Raw genomic sequence first — 10636 nt, forward strand, 5'->3', positions numbered from 1 at the left:
GGTTACGTGAAAGTCCCCTGAATATCTATATGAAAAAGATTGGCCCCAGGGTGACAATATTAGGAAGTGCTGTTGATCCTTGAGGTAGGAATAGCAACGAAACTGTGTCCTTCTAGACAGTACAGAACTGATGGGCATGTGAACTCACCGAGACTGAGGCAGCACGCACAAGACCAGCACTGGTTCAAGCCAGATGGGGTCCAAGTGCCGAGAGGGCAAAGTAGACACTGGTTCCCACCTCTAATCAAAAAGCTATCCACAGGAAAGTTGGTAGAAGGGAAAATTGTGACCAGAATATATTATACTGGGTTTTTTTTCCCAGTAAAAAGTTAGAAAGAAAAGATGTGAGACTCTATCTACGTGACAAGCTTGGGTCTTAGGGAACATTGGAACTCGGCCCCTCAGACTATCTGTTTTAGGCTTTTGATGTGACTTCATGCTTTGGCATGCTCTCCCACTGTGCCCCACTTGCCATTCTTGCCAGGAGCTAGATAAGTAATACATTCTTGTCATGACCCCTCCAGTGGAGTCTATGTGACAAATGCTGTTACACAAGCTGAGGCAATAACTCAGGGAGAGCCTCCTGGAATGGGTCTGATGTTCCTGCCAGGAGTAATTGATTGCAGCCTTCTTTTTTCTCATTGGGTTGGCATATTCTGTCTCTATTCTTTCTCCTGACCTTACTCCCACACCAAGACCCTCCAAACATGATGACGCTCTAACATGAGACTACAGCCAGGGACTGTTCAGACCTGGAGTTCACTGCCAAAGTCTGCTGGTCTTCTCTATTTATTAAAAGAAACATGGCTAAGAATTATTCATTAGTTAATTTATAATATAATAAGTATATTATAACCTACAAAAATAAAGTGTTTAAAAAGCTCCAAATAGTGGCACTCAGATATTAAAAAAAGAAAACTGTCTTAGTTCTCACATACACACAGCACACAGGTGCTGGACAAAAGTTAAATGAAAAAACATTGACCCTTGACAAAACAAAACAAAACAAAAACACATGCGTACTGATACCAAGCCAATAGCTTAAGAATGATGACGTCTTTACTTTACATTCTGTACCCTGTATTGTTTCATTCAAATTGGTAACTCAAAAAATGACAATACTATTACTTTACATTCTGTACTTTGTACTGTGTATGCCTGATAGCTTCATTGACTCTACTCCATGGAAAATGTAGCCACAAAACACTCCTTGTTTCAAAAAATGTGTATAAAAATCTAAACTACTTACCTACAACATACACTCAGATTCCAACTTCCTCTGAGTTTGTCTGTCATTTCGCCAACTCCTTGACCACCGACGCTTCAAGAATTCCCGTTCCCAAGGACCTATACCTGACTGAGACGGTACATGACACCTTCTGATTTGGGATTTTAGACTCCTTAAACCTGAGTGTTAACTATGTACACCATCACAACCACCACCCTTGTTTCTTAAGTACCCTGTCTCCGATATTTTATCGTAGCAACACACAGCCAACTAGTACAAATCTCTCCTCAGTATCACTCTGAGAGTGCTGTGTGCTTCTCCCTTTTGTACTTGCAGGAACTGCGTGCTATATTCTCTTCTCCTGTACATCCAACATTTACCTCCTCTCTTCTCCTTCGCAGCATGGAAACATCTCCAAGTGCTATGGGTTGGAATGCAGGTGAGTGTGGTCCCCAAAGTTCATGTCCTAATTCTAAAGATTAGATCAATTGGGCCATAGAAGGATTTATGGGGTCCCAGCACCTCTCTGGCTTTCTGTTTTGTGAGGTGATGGTCTCCTTCCCTCACATTTGCTCCTACTGTAGTTGTTGCTACAGGGTCCTCAATCAGTGATAGCAGTACCTCAGTCAATCAGTGATGGTAGTAACACAATCAATATTATGCCCTGTCCTTACATCTTTAGAACTGCTTGCTGTGTTAGTCATAGTTCTCAAGAAGAACAGAACCAATAGAAAGAATATATACTAAAATAGGATTTATTAGATGAGCTTACATCATGTGGTCTAGGTAGTCCAGCAATGATGGTAGATCCAACAATTAAAGGTAGATAAGCTATGAACTAATTAGCAGTTCAGTTCACAAGGCTGGATACTCAGAAGTCGCAGTATAGCACCAAAGGCCTGGGGGATTCATGGGGAGTTATTCTTCTTTGATTTGTGTAAGAAGGCTGAAGAATTCATGTTCTGACATTAGTAAAGAAACTATTAAGAGTTTCTGGCAAACCAGAAATGCCTCCTTTGTTTTGGGAACTGGAGGTGAAGAGATTTTTGTTGTTGTTGGTGGTAGTTGGTTGGTTTTGGAGGATTTTTTGGGGGTGGAGGAAATGATAGAGATGAAGGTTGTTTATCCAAGAAAATCTCGAGGGGAGACTTCCAAGAGGGCTGAGATTGACCCATAGTCAGTAAGTTGAGGGACACAGAAAGAAGAATGGTACCAACAAACAAAATGAAACAGAAACATGAAACAACCCCAGTGAGATGCAAAGACTACAGACAGAGTGCTGTGTGCTGAGTCCCCTGGGATGGGGTATCGTGCAAGCCCAAAGGGGCGGAATAGGGTCCCACTCCCTTTGCCAAGTGGAGAAACTGGCATCCCCTTGCCTTCTCCTGACTCAGCGATTAAAGCAGCCTGTCTCCATTGAGCCACCCCAAAGTCCCGTCTACCAAGGAAAAGGAAACTAGACAAAAACAAACTTACCTGCCCCAATGGTGGTATTGCAGCACTCACTGAGGGGTGGTGGAGAGCTATGCCAGACAACCCCCCAAATATTGTGTTTCAGGAATAGCCATACCCCGACCACTTGGACACTAGACTCAGATAGATAGAAGTTTGTTTAACACTCAGCAAAGTCTGACCAGTCAGGGACACTGTCTGGATTTGGGAGCCAAGACTGTGCACTCGAGCCATTTCCAGAGAGGGTTTTAAAAGAGCATAACCAAAGAGGAAGAATTAATTATATTTCAGTTGCATTGTGCCTAGGTAGCTAGATAAAGCACTTTAAACTGGCTGGGATATAGGGTAGGGGAGCTTGGGGGCTTCCCAGTTCCCTTCCGTTCAGGAGAAAGGAACATAGCAGGGTATTATGGTTTTGTTTAAGTAGAACATTTATCATTAATTCAAGCAGAATAACCAACGAGTATAGAATTGTAAGTAAAAGGCTATTCTTATGTCAGGCCCTAGAACCTGAACTCAATTTCACAGCGTGACCAAAATAGAGACTAAAGACAAAATGGCTTCTGTTAGGTTAAAGATGAAACAGGTGTCAACAGAGGAGCTACAGTTATGCTATAAACTAAAGTAGCCTCAAAAGAGGGTCTATAGTTATGCAAAAGTTAAAGGAAGCCTCAACATTTTATAATGAATGTTGAGGAAATAAATGAACTATGTGATATAATAGAGCACAGTAATTAGTATTCCACAGTGAGGGTTCTCTATGAAGAAACAGGGTGATTTGGGCTGAACATATTTCAAAAAGCATGCTGGTTTTTGTTTTTGTTTTTTTTAGTTAGACAGCCTTGGGTTTTATTTATTTTTCCTTCTGCCCCTCTGTCCCTGGAAAAGTCAGTGAAAGGCTGACTGGGATTCTGTCCTGGGACTCTGCAGCAAGCGGTGTCCAGGACGTGTTCTAGCACTTGGGTGCTTTGAGATGGCATCCTTATTCTGACAAATGAGAACAAACCCATTCTAGATCGTCAGAGGGAGCTGAGTTCTCTGTTAAAGTGTTGACAATACCATAAATATGTTATCATAACTTTTAAAATATGCTAATTTTATTATGTCATGCCTTTTATCTCTTAGAAAGGTGTGGGCGTTCTTTATTTTTTATTGTACCTACTAAATCTGTTGATCCAAAGCAAATACCATGCATTTCAAACTTTTCCCTTGAGAGAATCGTGCTGTCACAATATGAAATTATTAGGATAATTTAAAACAGAACAAGCTACTGAAAAAAATCTTTTAAGAATTTAACTGTATTCCATGAGGTGGTTTGAATGAGAATGCTCTCTCCCACCCCGTAGGGTCATATATTTACAATTCTTGGTCACCAGGTGATGACCTGTTTAGGAAGGGTTAGGAGGTGTGGCCTTTTGGAGATGGTGTGTCACTGAAGGTAGGCTTTGAGGTTTCAAGAGGGCAAAGCAGCCTCTGTCTCTCCCTCCCTCTCCAGTCCCTTTCTCTGTCTGCTTCCCGTGGTAAAGCTCTCAGCTGCTGCTTCGGCACCATGCCTGTCTGCTTCCTCCCATGATGGTTATGGTCCGATCCTCTAAAACTGCAAACAAGCCCCCAATCTTTTATAAAGAGTTGCCTTAGTCTTGGTGTCACTTCCAGCAACAGAAGAGATACGTCACTAGCTTTAGTTTGGTTAAAGTTACAACGTGGGGCTATTAAGACGGCTTAGTGAACAAAAGTGTCTGTCGTTAGACTGGTAACCTGAATTCCATCCCTGAGACCAACAATGTGGAAATAAAAAAGTGATTGCCACAAGTTGTCTTCTGACATCCAAACACTCATGGTAGCATGCATGTCAACACACACACACACACACACACACACACACACACACACACACACAGTGAATAAATGAAAGCAGTTTTAAAATTATCCGTAATGTTACAATTGCTTCCATCTATTCTTAGTCTTTTCCCTGAACATTACTGAGTTAGAAATCTAGCTTTACTCTGGCTGTGTTTTTCATCAGTGTGTAAAGCATGTGTAATCCGTCAAGCTGTGAATGTTACTACTGTCCGAAGTATACAGCTCAGGCAACTTTCACAAAGTACCACTTTCTCATCCTGAAAATATTTACTCACATTGATCTGAATCACGGGAATATTCTAACATCTTTTCAAGCAAAAATAGCTCTTACTATTTTTATGAAATTTATTACAGATTTTGGGAGGAGAGTCTAGTTTAAAAATACTCTTCTTGGAAGCTATCCCAGTATTATTTTCTCTATATACAGATGCCTGGCCCATAAGCAAGCATCACATTTTGACTTAATCCAACTGGAATGAAGCTCATTGCTAAATGATGAAAGCTGCTAAGACAGTTATATTTTCATTTTTTTTATGTGTTGTTTAGTTATTTAAAATGGGGTAGTATTTTTTATTAAAACACAAGAGCTATTTTTGTTAGCACAGTTAGTAATTGATTTATTCTCCCATAGCCTAAAGTTTGCAAAGACCTGTGAGGATGCAGCCACTGTGGTACCGTGTTAGTTTTCTAAGATGACAGGGCGTTATTTATTACAAGGAGACAAAGATTTCCTATGCTTCCTTAGCCACTGGCCGACTAAGGCAAGAGACTGATGCTAACTCAAAAGATTGTTGCAGTTGCAAATGGCGGATAATTGGTAATATTTAAGACATTGATTAATTAAATTCCCAGGAATTGCAATACTATTTATACTTTCAATAAAACTTAATATATCTCGTATTTTTTTCTAAGTTCCTGTTGTGTGGCTTCTCTAGGAAACATAAGTAACTAGGATGAAAGAAAAGTATTTTGATGAGTAAGGATGATAAATTACATAGTTCTACACGCATAAGAGCATGGGTTAGAGCCACACACACATTCACACAAGTGACTGTACAAAAGAAAACTCCCAGAATCTCAATGAACTTAGAAGTTCATACCAACATCCTGTTTCAGGTTTTGCTGTTGAGCTGTGGTTTATAAAAAAAAAGTCCTTAGTCCTTACTGGGAAAAACTGGGTCAAAGGTAGTTGAGATCTTGGCAGTTTTTGTGATTTCTCATGAGTCTGTAATTAAGATAAAGCTGCTGCTGCTATGGAGCATCGTTATCCTAACTTAATATTTATAAGCTACAGATGGGTATAACTAAATATGAACGTGCCTCTGCTTCTCATCCTTTTTACCAAGTCTTGGAAACCCATTAATATTCTCTTCCAAATATTCTCTACAAAAACCTGATAAAGTGCACTGTATCAGGGTGACCAAATCTCCCCATCTGCCTCTGACATCCCACTGAGACTTGAGTTTCTTCCTTAGCTGTTTCCCTAGAGCCCTGCATGACATCTGACCCCAAGTAGGCTTTTGAGAACTGTTAGTGACGAGAGAAAGAAAGAATGAATAAACGATCTTCCAGGCTCTAAGAGGGTTTTCAGTGTCCTGTCCTCTAGTTAGGTCAAAACCGACCATCCGTTCCCCCTGGTCGCAGCTAACCATCCTCACTAACCTGTCTCTCCAGTTCTATCCCACCCAACAATGCTTTGCAGTTTTAAACGGCTTTGGATTATTTAATTTCTTCACACACACATTTTTATCATTATTGTTCATCTTCTTCTCAAATATCCCTTGTATCTGTCCCTTCCAATTCATTCTTACGTGTTTAGTTTATGTGTAAACGTGGCTTTGTTTTGACCCCAGGTGTGAGATATGGGGCTACTCCGGGTTTGTCCACGGCTGACAGTTGCTTCCTGAAGGGGCACGTGATGTTTGTCAGCTGTAAAGTACCTCGTGCGGGGCCGTGGCATTTGTCAGTGGGAATAAAAGCCAGACCCAAAGGGAGACTGGGGGCTTCCAGAAGGAAGAAGGCTGATGGTGCTTCCCGCTGCTGCTCCTGTTGCTGCTGATGCGATTTGAGAAGCAGCTGGAGGGATCCTGAACTGAGGACTTGGACTTGCCCTAAGGAACCCGACCACCCCGACCAGCAGGAAACAGCTAAGGAAAACCACGCCCACTCTTCCCGCTAACCTCCTTTCTCTCCTCCCTGGTGTTGGGGTGTTGGAAGGGATTGGCGTGGAGTAGGAAGAGATTTAAGGAACCCAAAATAAAAATAATTTTTAAAAGTACACCTACACTTACAAATACTAGTTTACGATCATTTCATTACTCAGTATGCCTTGATTCAGTTTTCCGAAAAAGCCTTAAATTCTGGGAAACATTTTAAAATATACTGTGTTTTTCAGTTCACTCCACAAAGATCATAATGTTTGTGATCACTGCTACCATTCACTGAGTACACACTGTATGCCAGGCGCTGTTGATATATATACATCGGACTCCATAACAAGACTATGAAGCAGGCAACTTTTGTCATGATCTTAAAGATGAAAAAAAAAAAATCAAAATTCACATATCACATTTTTAAAAGTAGCCAAACCAGGAGATGAACTCCAGTTAGCTAGATTCCCAATCACTGTGAAATATCATCTTCCCAAGTGCAGTTACATCATGTTAGTTCACTGACACATACTTTCCAGAATCTCTGCCCAGAAAAATTAGATACTCAAGAACCAAGAGCTGCTACTGACACTTGTTAAAGCGCAGTAAGGAGGCAGGTTTTAGTCAGTATCCTCATGATAGATGTGAGAATCAGGTGGCGACATGGGAACTGGTACTCACACGTGCACATCTTCATCTGTACTTAAGGATACTTACTGCCTTCTTCGCCCTCACTGTGAGTACTTGAGGATCACACACTGTCGTTAACTCAAAATCAAACAAAAGCAAAGGGAAAGGCAAGGAAAAATATGAAAATACAATGTGTAAGTGGCCTTAGTAATTTTTATTCAGTAACAGATCTAATAGTGGGATATAAAAAACTAAATAATTGGATCAGCTTATTATTGTGCATTTATTCTTAGATTAGCAACTATACCTACCTTTGTATAACTCAGATACTGATGAAAAGTCAGTCATGCAGTTTTTCCGAAAAAGCCTTAAAATAAGAGAAGTAGAGATTTTTACAGTCCATGTTCTCTAATCTAAATTCCAACCAAAAATAAGATCTCAAAATGTAATTACTTGAAAATTGTAAAACATAGCTAAGATATCCCTTGGGGCAAATAGAAAATCAAAGAAATCACAGAAAAGAATCATTCCTTCAAAAATCTATAGGCTAAGGTGAAAGATACACTTAGAGTACTCTCATTGTTGAAGAAGGAAAACTAAGAATAAGATAGCGTTTTATTTAAGAAAAGAGAGGGCCTGGAGAGGTGGCTCAGAGGTTAAAAGCGCTGGCTGCACTTCCAGAGGTCCTGAGTTCAATTCCCAGCAACCACATGGTAGCTCACAACCATCTATAATGGGGTTTGGTGCCCTCTTCTGTCATATATGCAAATAGAATACTCATTTAAATGAATAAATATTAAAAAAAGAGAGAAAGAGAAAGACATACATTCAAGATGAAAATAACATAGATAAGACTGAAACAATTACATGGAGCCCAGTGGCAACATATCTAAAACCCTTGGAGTAAGTATTTCCTAGTGAAATATATTATGAAAATTACCCAGAAAATGTAAACACGTATTGTCACATATGAATGCAATAGCTGGAAACTGCCTTCTATTGGAAATACAAAGAAAACAAAGGAAAAGTTAAAGTAATTCTAAACAGTTCAGGAGTTAGTGTTCTAGACATTACCGAAAAACTCAAGATGTCTTAATTTGTACTCACAAAAATATGCTGCTGTTTTGTTAAATAATGAAAGATCCATGAATCAATCTCACCTATGGACATATTTATAAAATGTTTACATCAAAACTTACCCAATGACATGGCGCAAGGAGTCAAAGGACCAGGAATGATCAGAGTATCAGCATGGGTAGTCTAGCACATGGTTTGATGTGTGTGTGTGTGTGTGTGTGTGTGTGTGTGTGTGTGTGTGTGTGCGCGCACGCAAATGGAGGGGGAAGTGGGTCTCCCATCCACAGATGGTGATGAAGGGAGATAAAGCCCGACAATGATTTCCAGTAAAAGCAAGTTCCAGGGGGTCATTCAAGGAAACTAAATATGGCAGAGTTCCTTAGGTTCCCATTTATTGGTTTAGGTGTGGTAAACATATGAGGGATATTTTGGGGCTTGTTGGGTTAATTCTTTAGGATGTCCAGGAAGTGAGATGAGAAGAAATGTCCATGAAACAAACTGTGAACTTAGGAAACACGATGAAGGGGGTGCTGGATAGAAGCAGAGGACCAGGTATAGCAGAGACAAAGAGGCTGCCTGAAGATCGTCTGGGGTAAACCCTTAGCCAAGTGCCCTGATGCATCAGTGAAAGCATATCATTATCTCTCAGACTCACCATTTACATCGTTAATCATTAATGAGTAACATTTTCTTTCTGGCAATGTATTACACTTCTCAAATGTTAACACATACTTAATAAATTAAGGCTATAAAGGAAGAAAGAGAATGCTATTTGCCAGAAGTGGATATGGTGTAGTAGGGAGTATTTACAGTCAGGTTAAATGCTGAGGAAAATGTGATAGCAGGGATCTCTTCCTCCCCAGTTCTGTGAACAATCTTCCCTTGTCCGCAGCCTCCAACTTGTTGAAGACAGCCATCAAGATACAATAAGTGTAAAATCAGACTTTAATCTACCAACGTTTAACTCATCCACATTAACTCAATCAAACTGATCAGATATTTAGTTCTTTCCTTGTATGGGAAGCGAGAGGCAATGATTTCCTAGGTGTGTAAAAAAAAATTGAGGTAACCCCAGACCCAGAAAGACACACAAGGTATGTACTCATTTATAAGCAGATTTTAGGCCGGGCATGGTGGCACACACCTTTAATCCCAGCACTCGGGAGGCAAAGGCAGGTCGATCTCTGTGAGTTCGAGGCTAGCCTGGTCTACAAAGTGAGTCTAGGACAGCCAAGGCTAACACAGAGAGACCCTGTCTCAAAAAACCAAAATAAATAAATAAATAAATAAAAGCAGATTTTAGCCATCTAGGACAGGACAAAATTACTACGATGCACAGACCCAAGAGGATAAGTAACAAAGAGGGCCCAAGGGAGGATGCTTAACTCTCACTGGAGGGCAAAGAGGAGAGAGGGAACAAGGCAGAAGAGGGAGCACAGAGAGAAAGAAGGGTGGAGATCAGACCTGGGGAGAGTGATGGGGCTGGGGTAGGGGTCCAAAATACCTGCAGAGACAAGACAAGGCGTTGCCAGGCCATAGGAGAAGGGGAGGAACTCAGTCCTAATGCAACTTGAGGAGCTGGGGCAGGTGGGTAGGGGGCTACCCTTTTCCAAGCCATAGGGGAGGGGGGATGTAGGAAGGAGAGTGGTTCTGAGAAGAGAAAAAGAAGCGGGCTACTCCTGGGATGTAAAGTGAATGAATGAATAAATAAATAAATAAATAAATAAATAAATAAGCAAACAAACACTGTAAAAAATAAATAAAGACAAGCCAAAACCAACATAATGTTTCCTGAATATGATTGCTCTTCATTTGGATGAAGCTGTATTTGCTTAGAAGTCTTTCCAAATTAATTGTTCTCTCTCTCTCTCTCTCTCTCTCTCTCTCTCCGCCCCCCCCCCGTGTGTGTGTGTGTGTGTGTGTGTGTGTGTGTGTGTGTGTGTATGTGTGTGTGTGTTTTGAACTATATGTGAAGCATTTTTTTTTAAAACACATCCCAACCCCCTTCAAAGGGAGCTTTGTTCTTAGGTGATCCATTAATTCCAGTGGCACTGTAGCATTTAGGACAAAACTCATTTTGTATTTTGCAAGTTCCTAACGTGATTCACTTCCCAGGCTCCTCGGCCCCTCCCTTCTTGCCTCCAAACACATTCTTCTTCTTCCCACCAACACAGCTATTTCAGAAGGTTCTGTGTAACAAGTTCTCAGAAGGCCCCATTGTGTCGCAACAAAGGCA

The sequence above is a fragment of the Acomys minous genome, assembly GCF_964271855.1.
Source record: "Acomys minous genome assembly, chromosome: 11".
In the NCBI taxonomy this organism is placed as follows: Eukaryota; Metazoa; Chordata; class Mammalia; order Rodentia; family Muridae; genus Acomys; species Acomys minous.